The sequence below is a fragment of the Herpailurus yagouaroundi genome, unplaced genomic scaffold (genome assembly GCF_014898765.1).
Source record: "Herpailurus yagouaroundi ecotype Mexico unplaced genomic scaffold, PumYag 100, whole genome shotgun sequence".
In the NCBI taxonomy this organism is placed as follows: Eukaryota; Metazoa; Chordata; class Mammalia; order Carnivora; family Felidae; genus Herpailurus; species Herpailurus yagouaroundi.
This window is the reverse complement of record NW_024412391.1, coordinates 81258105-81275525: the sequence shown is the minus strand read 5'-3', so window position 1 is coordinate 81275525 and position 17421 is coordinate 81258105. Positions and strand designations below refer to the sequence as shown.

The window sequence follows — 17421 nt, the reverse complement described above, 5'->3', positions numbered from 1 at the left end:
CTGGGAGAGGGTGAGGAGAGGTAGTGGGGCAAATGGATACTGGAAGGTTCTGTAGCATGCAGTGTGGCTGTGGTCCACATACATGCAGAGGGATTTGCTTAGGATGGAAGGCGGGCCCCACTTCTGTGACAGGAGAGACCGGGGAAAATGAGGATGAAGAGGAAGATAAATGTGGAAATGTGTAGCAGCAGTAAGGTGATACTTCATCTGATGGCACCTCTTTCTCCTGTGAGGTAGGAGACAAGGCTGCGGGTTTAGACACATGGGGGCTTGGGGAGATAAGACTTTTATTCAAACGGGGAAGACTCAGAATAGCCACTGTGGGGGATAGCAGGGGACCAAGCAGAGAAACATGGAAGGATTTCATCTGTGGTAGCGGCACCTCCTTCTACACTTGTGTGATTTTTTTTTTCCTTCGGTATTACTGAATGGTCCAGGGGTAGAATCAAGGAAGGCAGGCAGTTGGGTGAACGCAGGGTTGAAAACTTGGTGGACTTGTTTAATGACACATGGCAAAGGATTTCAGGATGCTGGCAAAGAAAGGACTGGAGTGAGGGTGCAGTGGTCAGTAAGCAAGTAATGACAGAGAAAGTCAAGTCTGAGGGATCAAGGTCTTGATCAGCTTGAAGGACAGAATGGATACCTGGTTTGGTTTCCCAGAGGTTCTAGGTAATGGCAGAGTCCAGGGTCTATTGGTGGCTAATAGTGTGCACAGCAATCAAAGTGCAAGAATGTAAAGAAAGTAAAGGAACTGAGAGTTTACATTTATGTAGATGATCACTGATGAGGTCTCGGAAGGTGGCAGGGCTTGAGGGTGAAGGAAGACTGGGGGGCAACTGTCAAAGTGTTCAGAAAGTGTACAGGCCTGGGAGGTTCAATTATTATCCCCATTCTGCAGAAGAAGAAAGTGAGGCGTGGAGATCACACCCAATAGCTATTGGGTGGTGGAACCAGGCCTTTTGACCCAGGTGGTCAGGCTGCAGAGTTTGTGCTCTACAATATGAAGCCATTTGTACTCACATCATATGACAGAATAGATATAGAAGGCTCATGTGTAGGGGGCAAAGGAGGAAAGGGTAGGTTCCCAGAAGACACATGTGGCATTCCAGCTGGATCTTGAAGAATAATAATAGTTCATGTTTATTTGGCCAGGCATTATGGCAAGTAATGTGCATGAAATGGTTCCACTGAATTGAACTCTCCTGACATCCCTCTGTGGTGGGCTGGGCTATTACCACCCCATTTTATTTTATCTTATTTCATTTCATTTTTTATTCGAGATTTTATTATTTTTAATTTTTTTTAAATATTAAATTTATTGTCAAATAGGTTTCCATACAATGCCCAGTGCTCATCCCAACAGGTGCCCTCAATACCCATCACCCACCCCCCCTCCTTCCCACCCCCCCCATCAACTCTCAGTTTGTTCTCAGTTTTTAAGGGTCTCTTATGTTTTGGCTTCCTCCCTCTCTAACCTTTTTTTTTTTTTTTTCCCCTTCCCCTCCCCCTTGGTCTTCTGTTAAGTTTCTCAGGATCCACATAAGAGTGAAAACATATGGTATCTGTCTTTCTCTGTATGACTTATTTCACTTAGCATAACACTCTCCAGTTCCATCCACATTGCTACAAAAGGCCATATTTCATTGTTTCTCTTTGCCAAGTAGTATTCCATTGTGTATATAAACCACAATTTCTTTATCCATTCATCAGTTGATGGACATTTAGGCTTTTTCCATAATTTGGCTATTGTTGAAAGTGCTGCTATAAACATTGGGGTACAAGTGCCCCTATGCATCAGCACTCCTGTATCCCTTGGGTAAATTCCTAGAAGTGCTATTGGTGAGTCATAGGGTAGATCTATTTTTAATTTTTTGAGGAACCTCCACACTGTTTTCCAGAGCGGCTGCACCAGTTTGCATTCCCACCAACAGTGCAAGAGGGTTCCCGTTTCTCCACATCCTCACCAGCACCTATAGTCTCATGGAGGGAGAGAGAGGGCCTTAAAAAACAAATACTCTTAAGTTCAGTATGCTGTATGCTGTATGCTGATTTATTTCAGCCACTCTGACCAGCGTGAGGTGGTATCAGTGTGGTTTTGATTTGTATTTCCCTGATGAGGAGCGATGTTGAGCATCTTTTCATGTGCCTGTTGGCCATCTGGATGTCTTCTTTAGAGAAGTGTCTATCATGTTTTCTGCCCATTTCTTCACTGGATTATTTGTTTTTCGGGTGTGGAGTTTGGTGAGCTCTTTATAGATTTTGGATACTAGCCCTTTGTCCGATATGTCATTTGCAAATATCTTTTCCCATTCCGTTGGTTGCCTTTTAGTTTTGTTGATTGTTTCCTTTGCAGTGCAGAAGCTTTTTATCTTCATGAGGTCCCAATAGTTAATTTTTGCTTTTTTTAAAAAATTTTTTAATTTATTTTTGAGACAGAGAGAGACAGAGCATGAACAGGGGAGGGTCAGAGATAGAGGGAGACACAGAATCGGAAGCAGGCTCCAGGCTCTGAGCCATCAGCCCAGAGCCCGACGCGGGGCTCAAACCCACGGACTGCGAGATCGTGACCTGAGCTGAAGTCGGACGCCCAACCGACTGAGCCACCCAGGCGCCCCAGTTCATTTTTGCTTTTAATTCCCTTGCCTTTGGGGATGTGTCAAGTAAGAAATTGCTGCAGCTGAGGTCAGAGAGGTTTTTTCCTGCTTTCTCCTCTAGGGTTTTGATGGTTTCCTGTCTCACATTCAGGTCCTTTATCCATTTGGAGTTTATTTTTGTGAATGGTGTAAGAAAGTGTTCTAGTTTCATTCTTCTGCATGTTGCTTTCCAGTTCTCCCAGCACCATTTGTTAAAGAGACTGTCTTTTTTCCATTGGATGGTCTTTCCTGCTTTGTCAAAGATTAGTTGGCCATACTTTTGTGGGTCTAATTCTGGGGTTTCTATTCTATTCCATTGGTTTGTGTGTTTGTTTTTGTGCCAATACCATGCTGTCTTGATGAGTACAGCTTTGTAGTAGAGGCTAAAGTCTGGGATTGTGATGCTTCCCGCTTTGGTCTTCTTCAAAATTACTTTGGCTATTCGGGGTCTTTTGTGGTTCCATACAATTTTAGGATTGCTTATTCTAGCTTTGAGAAGAATGCTGGTGCAATTTTGATTGGGATTGCATTGAATATATAGATAGCTTTGGGTAGTCTTGACATTTTTAACAATATGTATTCTTCCAGTCCATGAGCATGGAATGTTTTTCCATTTCTTTATATCTTCTTCAATTTCCTTCATAAGCTTTTTATAGTTTTCAGCATACAGACCTTTTACATCTTTGGTTAGGTTTATTCCTAGGTATTTTATGCTTCTTGGTGCAATTGTGAATGGGATCAGTTTCTTTGTCTTTCTGTTACTTCATTATTGGCGTTTAAGAATGCAACTGATTTCTGTACATTGATTTTGTACAGAAATTTGCGACTTTGCTGAATTCATGTATCAGTTCTAGCAGACGTTTTGTGGAGTCTGTTGGGTTTTCCAAGTATAATATCATGTCATCTGCAAAAAGTGAAAGCTTGCCTTCATCTTTGCCAATTTGGATGCCTTTGATTTCCTTTTGTTGTCTGATTGCTGATGCTAGAACTTCCAACACTATGTTAAACGACAGCGGTGAGAGTCGACATCCCTGTCGTGTTCCTGATCTCAGGGAGAAAGCTCTCAGTTTTTCCCCATTGAGGATGATATTAGCTGTGGGATTTTCATAAATGGCTTTTTATGATATTTAAGTATGTTCCTTCTATCCTGACTTTCTCGAGGGTTTTTATTAAGAAAGGATGCTGAATTTTGTCAAATGCTTTTTCTGCATCGATTGACAGGATCATATGGTTCTTATCTTTTCTTTTAGTAATGTGATGTATCACATTGATTGATTTGTGAATGTTGAACCAGCCCTGCAGCCCAGGAATGAATCCCACTTGATCATGGTGAATAATTCTTTTTATATGCTGTTGAATTCGATTTGTTACACCACCCCATTTTAGAGAAGAAGGCACTGAAACACAAAGTGACTCAGCACTAGCTCTCACATGTTGGAGCCTGGATTTTAACTGAGGCAGTCTGGTGCCAGACCAGGGTACTCAACCACAGCCCAGGAGCTCCAGGGGGATGCTGGGAGGGGAAAGGGGGCCTCGGGACAGAGTGGAGTGTGTTGGCCAAGGCAGGAGGAGGTGTGTGTGGGAAATCAGTGGATGTTAGGACTTAGGGAGCTCCTGCAGGAGTGTACGTAATAGCTGGAAAATTGGAGAAACAGAGCAAGGGATTTAATTCCAGTGGGGAATAGGGATAAACTTTCCTTCCATGTGAGCATGTAGAGCTCAGGCTGCCTTTTGGGTAAATTTGTGGAGTGCTGAAGTCTGTGGTGATAGGTTCCTGCCTCCCCTCCCCCTGTGCCAGATTCCACACTGCTCAGCAACAGTCAACTGATTCTGGCATAGTGATGCAACAGCTCATCAAGGCACTAGGGCCTAAGGCAGTGTGGTCACCACCTCTGCCCAAGGTGGAGGGAGAATGGGATGATTCACAGTAGGGTTGGGCTTTAGATGATTCAAGGAGGTGGGGACCATTGAGAGCCCCCAACAATGACAAATCTAAACCACACTCAGTCTTGTGGTTTCAGCAGCATGTGGAGGATATTATGAGAAGTGTGTAGGACTGGGGGTATCTCAACCATGGTGCCTGGGCCTCCACCATCTTGATAGGACCTGGGTCTATTCCTTCTCAGTCCTCCTTCCTCTAAAGCAGGGTTCTCGCCCCAAGAAGTTAAGCCCAGGTTGTCATGGAAGGAGCTTGGGGAAGCACTGTTTGGGGAAGGAGAAAAGGTTAAGTACATCCCAGATTCTCTCCTAGACATCAAATCCTGCACAGCCCAACAAAGCAGCTGGTGAAGTAAGACTGCCAGAATGATTTACTTAAATTACAAGGGATCCCCGTCTTCCCCTTTCCTTTCACTTGGAGGAATTTCTCAAAAGAACACGATTTCTGCTGTTTCCATTCCAAGTTTGCCTCCAGGTCCGTCACTCAGATTGGGATGGAGAGAAAACAACAGGTTAATCCACAGCAACTGAGCCAAATACCAGCAGCCAGGGGATGGTGAGCTGGGGACGTCCCCAGTTTTCTGTGGTGTAATTAAGTAAGACAAGCCGTTTTCTCTGAAGTGCTGGTGATGAGGTACTGGGGATTTCTGGGAAGGTTGCCTTTGGGAGTTTGGATCAGGCCAAGGGAATAATTAGCTGCAAAGGGAGTGAGAAACTGCAGACATAGCAAATGGAGGATATCCTCGGGAAAAGCCTCATGGCTCCTTATTCCCATCAGACTCTGTGCCTGCAGCAACAGAATCAGGACTTATGGGGGCTTCCGCCAAAGGGGTGCAGAGCTTATGTGAGTACTATTCCCCGGCTCACCTCTTGATCCCTATTTTCCAGGAGCACCAGAAAGGAAAATACCAACTGCTCAGGCCTGAGCGCTCATCTCCAAAAATATCAAAGAATGTACAAAGATCCATTAAAACGGATACATGGAACACCATCCTTTCATGGCAGAAAAGGATGACGAGAGGCAGCCTCTTTCTCTCAAGGCCACGCTGTCATCTAAGGGGCTACAGCTGAACTCCCTGGGACTCTTTTCTGTGGCCGAGACAACCTGACACTCCTAGGGGGTCACGACACGCAGAACCACATAGCACTGTGCCCTCTGGAAGACACTGGAACAGAACGGTCCTTCCCAGGAAGATGGTCAGAGCTCCCTAAATTGAGCACTTGTTTATTTCTCAGTGGGGCTTTTCACAGTTGAATCCTGAGTGAGGGGTGCCCAGACTTAAGTAGCTGTGTTTGTTCCCCTTGCTGTAAAAGCCTGTCACTGTTTTGTACAACGTGAAATTAGTTACCCTCCCGTCTAACAGCCCAACCACCCAATGTGATCCTTACAGTCCCTGTGCTGTAAAGTAGGAGACCAGGCACAGGGGAAATAGACAATGAAACAAAAACCCATTTAAATGTCAGTATAAATATCTGGGACATGATAGCGGCACTTTCTTGTTTAAGAGCAGAGAGTCTCCAAGTGTGGTCCTGGAGCCAGCAGATTCCTATCACCCCAGAGCTTGTTAGAAATTCACCTTCTTGGCACCTCCTCTCCTACCCTAGGTATCAGAAATCCTAGGGGTGGGGCCCAGGAGAGGGGGAGGCTTGGAAGGTGATTCTGAAGCACATTGCTTGGCGGGAACCACGGGTTTACGCTGACCTGAGTAAAAGAGGGAGCAGTCAGGGGGGTCTTGTGCCTGGACTAGGACCTCAGGGTATTTCAGACACAGGATGGCTTTGCCAGAGGTTGGGAGGAGGGCCTGAGGAAGAGGATGGAACTGGCAGTGGGGGTGGGGAGACCCGTAGGTACCTTGGTAGCACAGGTTTGGGGCATGGTTTAAAAAATTTGCTGTTTGGCATTATAGTCATGGCAATAGGCTAAAGTGCCATATCTCCAAATAATTTCTTATTAGTGTGCGCATGCGTTTCAGTTGTAGCCTGGGTGACTTTGGACTCACAGAGGTGACTTACTTCCTAGTCTTTCGTGTCTATGATGTTCACCACAATGAAGCTTTGATGTTGTTAGGAATACATTTAGATTTATGTCCACTGGATCTACATCCCTCTTTGGCTTTGGTCTGGTACCAGCCAGTTCACACCTTAAACCCAAACTAGAAAATACGGACAAAGGCTATTTTTTGGAATTCCATTTTCCTTCTTTTCTTCCAAACAATGCATTCTGAGATTCTGATACAAATAGGATGCATTTTGGGGCATATGTGGAAAATCACGATTTAAGAAAAATGTGAGCATTCATTTTTATGTTCTGATAAGCTAAGAAAAAAATACGGAAGAGAAAGTTCAGAGAGTCTAGAAATAAGCCTTTTAGCCAAGAAGAAAGATTGTTAGTTGTTGGGTATATTCAGATTTGCATTTTTAAAGTTAATGACTAATATAATAAAAGGTTCCAGTTAAATTATGACAGTGGCTGCTTGCTTCAGGGCAAGCAAAAAACCTTTGAGGTTTTAAATCACATTCTTCAGTCTTCAGGAGAGGGTATTGTAAATTCTTGCAGACTATTTCTTTAATCTCTGTAACTTTTCTCTACCTGGTCCCTAATACTCATGTACCTAGCAGGAAAATGAAACCAATGTTTGTACTCAGGCACAAATGGGTAATATTAAGAAAACTGAAGCGGGGCGCCTGGGTGGCTCAGTCGGTTAGGCGTCCGACTTCGGCTCAGGTCATGATCTCACAGTCCGTGAGTTCGAGCCCCGTGTCGGGCTCTGTGCTGACAGCTCAGAGCCTGGAGCCTGCTTCGGATTCTGTGTCTCCCTCTCTCTCTGACCCTCCCCCGTTCATGCTCTGTCTCTCTCTGTCTCAAAAATAATAAAACATTAAAAAAAAAAAAAAAAGAAAACTGAAGCTTCCATGGAAATAGTTTGGTTAGTAACCTATGAAAAATGTATAGCTGTATTTAATTGCCTAAAATGAAGCATACTATGGTTATCCTACTTTTGAGCCTTAGTGTGATTCAACCTTTGGCAGGTGCATTGACAATGACCCTTGAAATCAAACCCGCCCTAGAAAAAGCCAGCAGTTTGTTTTAACTGTGACACCAGTGCTGACGGCTCAGCATTTGCCTTGAGTCAAAGAGGCAGGGCAAGTGGAAATTTCACAGTATGGTTCTGCTGTAATGTAGAAAGATGCCAAGACTCATATCTTTTGCCTCCTGACTGAGGCCTTTAATCCAGCATGCTCCTTGTACAGGAAACAGAGATCCTCAGAGCAAAATTCTATAAAAGGAACACGATCAGATAGAACTGAATATACAAAGTACTTGAATAAAACTGACCGTATCTTGATGCCCAGAATAGAAGTAATCAAAACATTCTTTTTCTATAAAGCTTAAGTTCTGGAAAAACACTGGGACACATTGATGAACATTAAAAAAAAATTTTTTTTTTAACATTCACTTAGAGGCTTTACTGGGGTTTCAGCTTTGGAAAAGCTAAAGGCTTTGCCTGACTGCAGGTTGCAAAGACCCTTTCTCTCTACATGATCTGAAGGTATCGAAGGGGATAGCAAAGTAGTTAGAATTGGGTTCTGGAGACTGGCTGCCTAGAACCAGATTCTGGCTCCATCACTGATTAGCTGTGTGACATCGGACAAGTCATCTAAAAATCCTTGCTGTAGCTTCTTTGTCTGTACAATGGGGATAATAGCAGTATCGGGCTCGTTGTTAGGGTTAGGTAATGTATGTAACATCTTAGAACCATGCCTGGCACATAGTAAGTGCTCATGAAATTTAGCTATTACTACCAATATCATGTTAATTTTTTTAAAAAAGTTTATTTTTGAGGGAGAGAGAGAGAGAGTGCCCGTGTGTGCACAAGCAGGAGAGGGTCAGAGAGAAGGAAAGACAGAATCCCAAGCAGGCTCCACACCATCAGCACAGAGCCCGATGCAGGGCTCAAACCCACAAACCGTGAGATCATGACCTGAGCTGAGATCAAGAGTCAGACACTTAACCAACTGAGCCACCCACGTGCCCCCACTTTAATTTCGATGAAAGAGGGCCCTGTAAGAACAGGAAGAGGAGAGGAAGCGCCACTGTTTTCCTGCCTGTTTTCCTTTACCTTTCCTCCCATCTCCCTTCCCATTTCTATGTCTTTGCCACATTCCAAGAGGGATCAGAAGCCGAGGAATGAACGTTGAGCATCTCTGGTGTTGTGTGGTACACATGATGCTTTTCCAAAGGTCAGGAGGGGGAATTCCTTTCCTGGCTTTACCACTAACTAGCTGCATGACTGCAGGCGAGTTTTCTTCCCTTCTGTATTAGTGCGCTAGGCCTGCTGTAAGGAAGGACCACAATCTAGGTGGTTTAGAATAACAGAAATGTATCGTCTCACGGTTCTGGAGGCTGTGAGTCTGAATCAAGGTGTTGGTCTGGTTAGCTCCTTCTGAGGCTGTGAGGGAGAATCTGTTCTGTGTTGCTCACCTAGCTGCTGGTGGTTTGCTGGCCGTCTTTGGTATTCCTTGGCTTGTGGAAGCATCAAACTGCTCTCCGCCATCATGGTCCCATGTTGTTCTCTCAGTGTGGGTGTCTGTGTCCAGATTTCCCCTTTTCGTAAGGATGAGATTAGAGGCCCACCGGACTCCAATGTGACCTCATAGTAACTAACTATATCTGCAATAAGTCTCTTTCCAGATAAGTTCACATTCTGAGGTACTGGGGGTTAGGGCTTTAACATGTGAATACTGGGGGAGGGGGGAACACAATTCAACCCCTAACACCAAGAGACAGTTTTCAGAGTCTTCTGGGTGTTGCTATGTGCCGTGATTCTCCAGGAGAGCCGTGAAGTCTATGTGGTATTTCTCAAACTTATCTAACCGGAGAGCGCTTTTGATATGTGGTGGAGAATCATGACAGCCTGGTGCTAATCGTGACGGCCTTCTGGGCAATGTTGATGGGGCTGTTATTTCTCTGTCATGAATATGGACAGTCAGGGCTGATGGGAACCGCGCACAGAAAGTCCTCCCTCCGTCTCAGGGCACGGCCTACCCTGACTCTCCTGCAGCAGCACCCTGCCTGTCTGTGGTTAGCTCACCAAGATGATGGGTGCAGCGAAGCCAGCAGCCCCTCATGGCCCCGTCAGTTCCTGGGTGGGTGAGGAACCCCCCTCCACCCCACCCAAGGGAGCCTCTCTGGATCTGAGACAGCTGCTGTGGATGACAGGGAGACTGGGCAGCCACATTTACATTCAGGCAGCTGTGATCCCACATAAACTAGAAGGGAAAGCCCACAAGGGAGAAAATGACTTACTCATAAAATTTTAACAAACAAGTTAAAAGAAAAACCTGCCTCAGCTTCTTTTTGTGTTGCTTTCAGCAAGCCCATCTCTTGTAGTGAGCTGACATTCCTGTCGACAGGGCTGTTAAGAGCACTCTGAATAAGGTAATTACCCGTTAAAGGTAATAGTCACCAAATTGCATGGAACTTGAATTAAAAATATATATGATCGCAGGATTGAAGCCCAAGTCGTGTGTCGTATCCGCTGCACATGTGGTGTGCCTGCCTGGAGAGTAAGAAGCGTCATGGGAAGGAGGCTGCTATTTATATTCTGAAGGCGAACCTACTCTTGGAAGGAGGACCTCCAAAGATGCTGTATTCTCTGCTTCAAGGCGGCAAGGGAATGAGGTTTCTGCTTTCTACTTTATCTCTGCATGATGTTTCCATTCACTTCGCAGGGCAGCAGTGCCGGTTAGCACAGTCTGCCCTTTCCTGTGAAGAGTGAGCTGAGGTGGCATCAGAACGGGAAAGGGAATTGCTTTGTGAGTTTCAGTGTCCTTGTAGGGTTGGCACGAGGAGGCAGTCTGAGCTACTGTCTGAGCTCTTCTGTCAGCACACCCTGGGACTGCGTGGTTGCAAGACAGCTCACACAAAGGCCATTAGGTGTGAGCAGAAAGAGTGCAGGACCTGGGGTCAAAAGAATTGAGTTTTAATAGTCTCTGTGTCATTAACTAATTGAATGATTTTTGGCAAGTCAGTTCCCTTCCTTATGCCTCATTTTTCTCATCTGTCAAATGATGGTAAAAAACTCACTCTGTTCCTCTAGGGTGAGAGAATAAAAAGAATGATAGACACAGATGTATCATGAATATAATACCGATCATTAGCCTTAAATGATTGGTCAACAGGGAAGTTGCCATTTTAGGGTGTTAAAAAAAAAAAAAAACAAGAAAAAACAGAAACTGATAGAAATCAAAAATAAAACTAAGGAAACTCCCAAGAAACAAAAGTTCAGGATGTGATAGTTTCACTGGTGAATTCTACCAAATGTTCAAAGAAGAATTAATACCAATCCTCCTCAAACTCTCCCAAAGAAGAGAAGAGAAGAGAAGGGAACCCTTCCAAACTTACTTCACAAAGCCAGCATTACCCTGATACCAAAACCAGACAAGGAGGCCACACAAAAAAATTAGAGGCTAATATCTATGATGAGTATAGATGCAAAAATCCTCAACAAAATATAAGCAAACCAAATTCAACAATGCATTAAAAGGATCATACACCGTGATCAAGTGGGACTCTTTCCAGGGATGCCAGGGTGCTTCGACAACCACAAATCAATGTGATACACACATTAACAAAATGAAGGATAAGATCGCATGGTCATCTCAATAGATGCAGGAAAAGCATATGACAAAATTCAACATCCGTTTGTGATAAAAACTCTCAACAAAGAGAGTACAGGAGGTCATACACGACAAGCCCCAGGTAACATCATACTCAACAGTGAAAAGCTGAAAGCTTTTCCTCTAAGATCAGGTAGAAGACAAGGCTGTCCACTATCCTCACCTTTATTCAACATAGTATTAGAAGTCCTAGCCAGAGCAACTAGGCAAGAAAAAGAACTAAAACACATATAAATTGGAAAGGGAGAAGTAAAACTGTCACTATTTGCAGATGACATGACATTATATATAGAAAACCCTAAAGACTGCATCAAAAAACTGTTGGAAGTAATAAATGAATTTGGTAAAGTTGCAGGATAGAAAATCAATGTACAATTTCTGTTGCATTTCTATTCATTAATAATGAAGTATCAGAAAGAGAAATTAAGAAAACAGTCCCATTTACATCTGCATCAGAAAGAATAAAATACCAAGGGATAAATTTAACCAAGGGGGTGAGAAACTTGTACACCGAAAACTCTAAGACATTAATAAAAGAAATTGAAAAAGACACAAATAAGTGGAATTGGAAGAATATTTTTTAAATTTCCACACTATCCAAAGCAATCTACAGATTCAATCCAATCTCTATCAAAACTTCAATGGCATTTTTCACAGAAATAGAACAAACAACCCTAAAATTTATATGGAACCACAGAAGACACTGGATAGCCAAAGCAATCTTGAGAAAGAAGAACAAAGCTGGAAGCATCATGCTCCCTACTTCAAACCATATTGTAAAGCTACAGTAATCAAAACAATATGGTACCGGCATAAAAACAGACACACAGATCAATGGAACAAAATAGAGTCCAGAAATAAACCCATGCAGATATGGTCAAATCATTTATGACAGTTTAGCTAAGAATATAAAACGGGGAAAGGACAGTCTCTTCAATAAATGGTGCTGGGAAAACAGAACAGTGGTCCATGAAATTGGACCGCTATCTTACACCATACACAAAAATTAACTTACAATGAATTAAAGACTTGAATGTAAGACCTGAAACTGTAGAACTCCTGAAAGAAAACATAGGAGGTAAGCTCCTTGACATCAATCTTGGTGATGGTTTTTTTGGATTTGACATGAAAAGCAAAGGCAAAAAAGTAAAACTAAACAAATGGGACTACATCAAACTAAAAAGCTTCTGCACAGCAAAGGAAACCATCAACAAAATGAGATGGCAACCTACCGAATAGAAGAACATACTTACAAATCACAGATAAGGGCTTAATATCCAAAATACATAAAGAGCTCATACAACTCAATAGCAAAAAAACAATCTGACCAAAAAATGGGCTATGCATAGACATACAGAGGGCCAACAGACACGACAAAAGATGCTCAACATCACTAGTCATCAGGAAAATGCAAAAACCAAACCCAAATGAAATACCACCTTACACTGGTTAGAAGGGCTTTTATCAAAGAGACAAGAAATAACAAATGTTGGTGAGATGTGGAGAAAAAGGAACCATTGTGCACTGTTGGTGGGAACATAAATTGGTGCACTATGGAAAAACAGTAGAGAAGTTGCTCAAAAAATTAAAAAAGAGAAATACCATATCATCCAGTAATTCCACTTGTGGGTGTTTATACAAAGAAAATGAAAACACTAATTCAAAAAGATAAATGCACTCCCATGTCATTGCAGCATCACCTAATAGCCAAGACATGGAAACAAGAGACGTATCTACTGATGGATAAATGGATAAAAAAGATGTGGTCTATGTATACAAGGGAACATTATTTAGCCATAAAAAGAAGGAAATCTTGCCATTTGTGACAATATGAATGGACCTTGAGGGCATTATGCTAAGTGAAATAGGTCAGACAGAGAAAGACAAATACTGTGTGACCTCACTTGCATAGGGAATCTAAAACAAAATAAAAACACAAGCTCATAGATACAGAAAACAGAATGGTAATTGGGAGGGGGTAGGAGGTGAGGGAAATAGTTGCAGGGGCCCCTGAAATACAAATTTCCAGTTATAAAATAAGTCATGGGATTTAATGTATAGCACGATGACTTTAGCTAATAATACCATATGGCATATTTGAAAGTTGTTAAGAGAACAGATCTCAAAAGTTGTCATCATAAGAAAAAAAATTTTTGTACCTATGAATGGTGGTGGATATTAACTAGACTCACTCTGGTGATCATTTTGCAATATGTACAAATATCAAATCATTACACTGTATGCCTGAAACGAATTCAGTGTTATGTGTCAATTACATCTGAATTAATAAATAAAACTAAGGGTAAATTCTGAGCCTGGGGGAGGGGAATACAAAGTCTCCTCTTTTCTTTAGAGAGTAAGAAAAGGAGTAGAATAAGCAATTTACTCAGGGTTATGAGCAGTACGAATTAGGAACTACAAAACAGAGCTACAATATCAATATTCATTAGGCTTAAAAATTCATTTTTCTTTTTAAAAATCTAGCTAAATACTCAAAATGTATCCTAACTGCAACTATATAACTAGTATATATTTGCAAAGCTGTAGAAATGGAGAGTGTGGATATAGACTCACTCATGCAAATGATACAAAAAATGGCAGCATCCTTGTGGAAACAGCACTGAGCAGACAGGTGCTACCTCTGAGATGAACAAATCATGAGCAAACCACCTCTGTGCCTGTGTTCCCACAGGAGATAATTCCTGTCCTATTCAACTCATAGGGTTGAATAAAATGAAATACGTATCTGAAAATGTGCAAGTACCATATACCTGAGAAGTGCCATTATTTTAATCATTTGGTCAGGTCTCTGTTCTTCTCGTAATTCAATTAAATAACCATTGATTGAGGGGCTACAGGCCAAATGTGGTAAGTTTGGTCAAGAAGTTACTCATCCTGTGTGGGTCTGTGAATCAAGAGGAGAAAGGGGTGGCTTCAGGCAGGAAGGACTGAGAAGGGCTTGTTACAGAGGTCATGTGTGAGCTGCCCCTGAAATGAGTGTGACCAAGCAGAGTCATTCCATCAATATCTTGTGGGGCTCCACCCCTGTACCAAGCACTATCCAAGGGTCTTCAGCATTCATAAACAAACAGAAAGAAGAGGCCAGCACTTTAAGAATTTACATTCTAATGGAAGAAGGTGGGAGCTAGGTGAAGCAGGTTGTCAGGGTGAGGAGTCACTGTATGGGAGGAGATAGTGGTGTTAACAAAGACACAGAAGAGGAACACAGGAAGGGAAAAGAAGCTTCATTTCTGGCTCTACTTTGGATTACTTGGTAGTGGCTGCCGGAGTCTGTGTTGAGAAGGAGCCTGAGGCTTCCTTCTGGCTCAGGTAGAAACGTCTGGGCAGGATCAGTAAATAGTGTCTGTAATGGTGTGGGAAGGGAGAACTGCCACGTGTGTGCCAGAGATTTGCCATTCCGAGAGGGGTCCCACATGGCTGGATTACACCCTGTGCCATTATGGTCTGCGCCCTTCCACTCTCCTGAGACAGTTACGAAGTTCAATAAGCAAGTATTATTGAGTCTAGCATTTATGTGCACATGGAAAATTACTTGAATATTCCCAGAGAAAGGCTCTTCTACATAAATGGAAGCGTTACTGGTCTACTTCCCCAGTCCTTTCTTCTACATCAAGACCACAAGTAGTCACGTAACTCAGCTATGTTTCGTAGAACGCGTCTGTTTGTGGTTCCACTTCTTTACTTCCTGGACCCCAACTCAAAGTGAGGTTCAGTCTCTTAGATTCTCAGAATTTTTAGTTCCTTATTAGCTATTTTTATTTTTCGCTATTTGTCTTCTGTTTGGAGTTATCTAATTCATCCTCCTCACAGTATTTTAGAAGGAGAAAGATCTACTTCTTTGTCTCCTGAGGAAACCATACTGTCCCCTGGTGATTCATTTCTCCCCTCATATATCTTACAGTGTGGTGAGGTTCTAGAATGTCTCATACGAGGATGACTCCAGCTTTCTGACTGGGCCTTAAAGGTAGATGGAAGGAAACCCTATTACTTGGCCTTTGATAAGTCAAATAAACAAATTTAGCACATCCTTTCTCTGTTGAGGCTGTGTTGCTTTTAAGCTATCTTCTTAGTGCAAAATTTATTTTGTATGTCAAAAGCAAATTGTTAATGTTTCTTCTCTTAGGTTGAACTGTAGGAAATTGTATTTTTGGTCAGACGGTTGACTGTCAGCAATATCCTATGGCTCAATCAAATATTTTTAAACCTTTTTTAACAATCCTAATCTTGAGTATATGGGCTTTAGGGTGTTTTTTTAATTTTTATTTTAAAAATATAATTCAGGGGCGCCTGGGTGGCGCAGTCGGTTAAGCGTCCGACTTCAGCCAGGTCACGATCTCGCGGTCCGTGAGTTCGAGCCCCGCGTCGGGCTCTGGGCTGATGGCTCAGAGCCTGGAGCCTGTTTCCGATTCTGTGTCTCCCTCTCTCTCTCTGCCCCTCCCCTGTTCATGCTCTGTCTCTCTCTGTCCCAAAAATAAATAAACGTTGAAAAAAAAATTTAAAAATATAATTCATTGTCAAGTTGGCTAACATACAGTGTATACAGTGTCCTCTGGATTGTGGGGGTAGATTCCCGTGATTCATCGCTTGTATATAACACCCAGTGCTCATCCCAACAAGTGCCCTCCTCAATGCCCAGCACCCATTTTCCCCTCTCCCCTGCCTCCCATTCCCATCAACCCTCAGTTTGTCTGTATTTAAGAGTCTCCTATGGTTTGCCTCCCTCTGTTTGAAACTATTTTTTTCCCCTTCCCTTCCCCCATGATCTTCTGTTAAGTCTCTCAAGTTCCACATAGAAGTGAAAACATAGGATATCTGCCTTTCTCTAATTTCACTTAGTATAATACCCTCCAGTTCCAACCACGTTGCTGCAAATGGCAGGATTTCATTTGTTCTCATTGCCAAGTAGTATTCCATTGTATATATAAACCACATCCTCTTTATCTATTCGTCAGTTGATGAACATCTGGGTTCTTTCCATGATTTGGCTATTGTTGAAAGTGTTGCTATACACATTGGGGTACATGTGCTCCTATGAATCAGCACTCCTGTATCCTTTGGATATTCCTAGTAGTTTTATTGCTGGGTCGTAGGGTAGTTCTATTTTTAATTTTTTGAGAAACCTCCACACTGTTTTCCAGAGCGGCTGCACCAGTTTGCATTCCCACCAACAGTGCAAGAGGGTTCTTGTTTCTCCACATAGAATGTTTTAGTTTTTAATTTTTTTTATTAGAGAGCATGAGCTGGGGAGAGGGGCTGAGGGAAAGAGAGAGAGACTGGGGTGGGGGGAGAGAAAGAGAGAGAGAATCTTAAGTAGGCTCCACGCTAACTGTGAAGCCTGATGCAGGGCTCAATGTCATGAGCCTGGGATCATGACCTGAGCTGAAATCGAGAGTCAGACACTCAACCAACTGAGCCACCAGGCCCCCCACGGGCTTTAAGATGTTTTGTGGAGATTGCCTTATACTTACAAAGGCAAAGGGAAACAAACATTAATATTTTGTTAAAACATGTCTCTGCTTTCAAAGCCCATTCTTCCTGTTGCCTCCTTAAAGATAGTAACAGAAGCTGTGTGAAGGCTTTTCTTTCCAAACTTGAAGAGCTGGATACTCTTCAGCTTGGCTTTTAGACATGACATAAAGCCAGAAGGCAACTTGTCCCCTGTAGTATTCACTGTTTCAATGGAGAAAGGAAGCATTTCACGAGAAACTCTTGGGATGTTTAAAATGATATCCATACTTCTATTTGCTTTTTGAAAGTCTGAGGGCAATCTAGTTTCTCAATTAACTACTGAATAGCATTTGTCTTTAATTGATGGAAGGTTCTTCCAGGAAGCCAAAGCTGGTGTTCAGAGTTTTGTCTGAGCATCCCTTTCCACTTCACTTGTGCAGTCCTGTGGCTGGCTGTGTATGCACGTGGGTGTGGTGTGGAAGAGGAGGACCTGAGTGTTTTCACATTTGTAGGAAGGATTGTGGAGTAATGCAAGAGAGTAACAGAATAGCCTAGATGGAGAGAGGGCTGTTTCCATTTGATAGAAGGTAGCACCAAACCCTCTTCTAAAAGGGGGGGATGCTGGGAATACAGTTCTGTTCCTGGAAATAAAAGTCAGACTCATCTTTTTTTACACCAGGGGCTTTGTTCACCGGGCCTG

The 17421-nt window shown here is 42.8% G+C and overlaps 1 protein-coding gene and 1 long non-coding RNA gene across 4 annotated transcripts in view; both read right to left on the bottom strand.

Moving 5' to 3' along the window:
- The window catches only part of LOC121028854 (uncharacterized), a 43448-nt gene extending 32668 nt beyond the window's left edge, over window positions 1-10780 (bottom strand). The window contains exon 1 of the long non-coding RNA XR_005789465.1: window positions 9055-10780. This is a non-coding gene — a long non-coding RNA (uncharacterized LOC121028854). The remainder of the gene's footprint in view (window positions 1-9054) is intronic.
- LHFPL3 (LHFPL tetraspan subfamily member 3) overlaps window positions 1-17421 on the bottom strand; it is a 584503-nt gene that overhangs the window by 130719 nt on the left and 436363 nt on the right. The gene's annotated exons all lie outside the window — the stretch shown is intronic.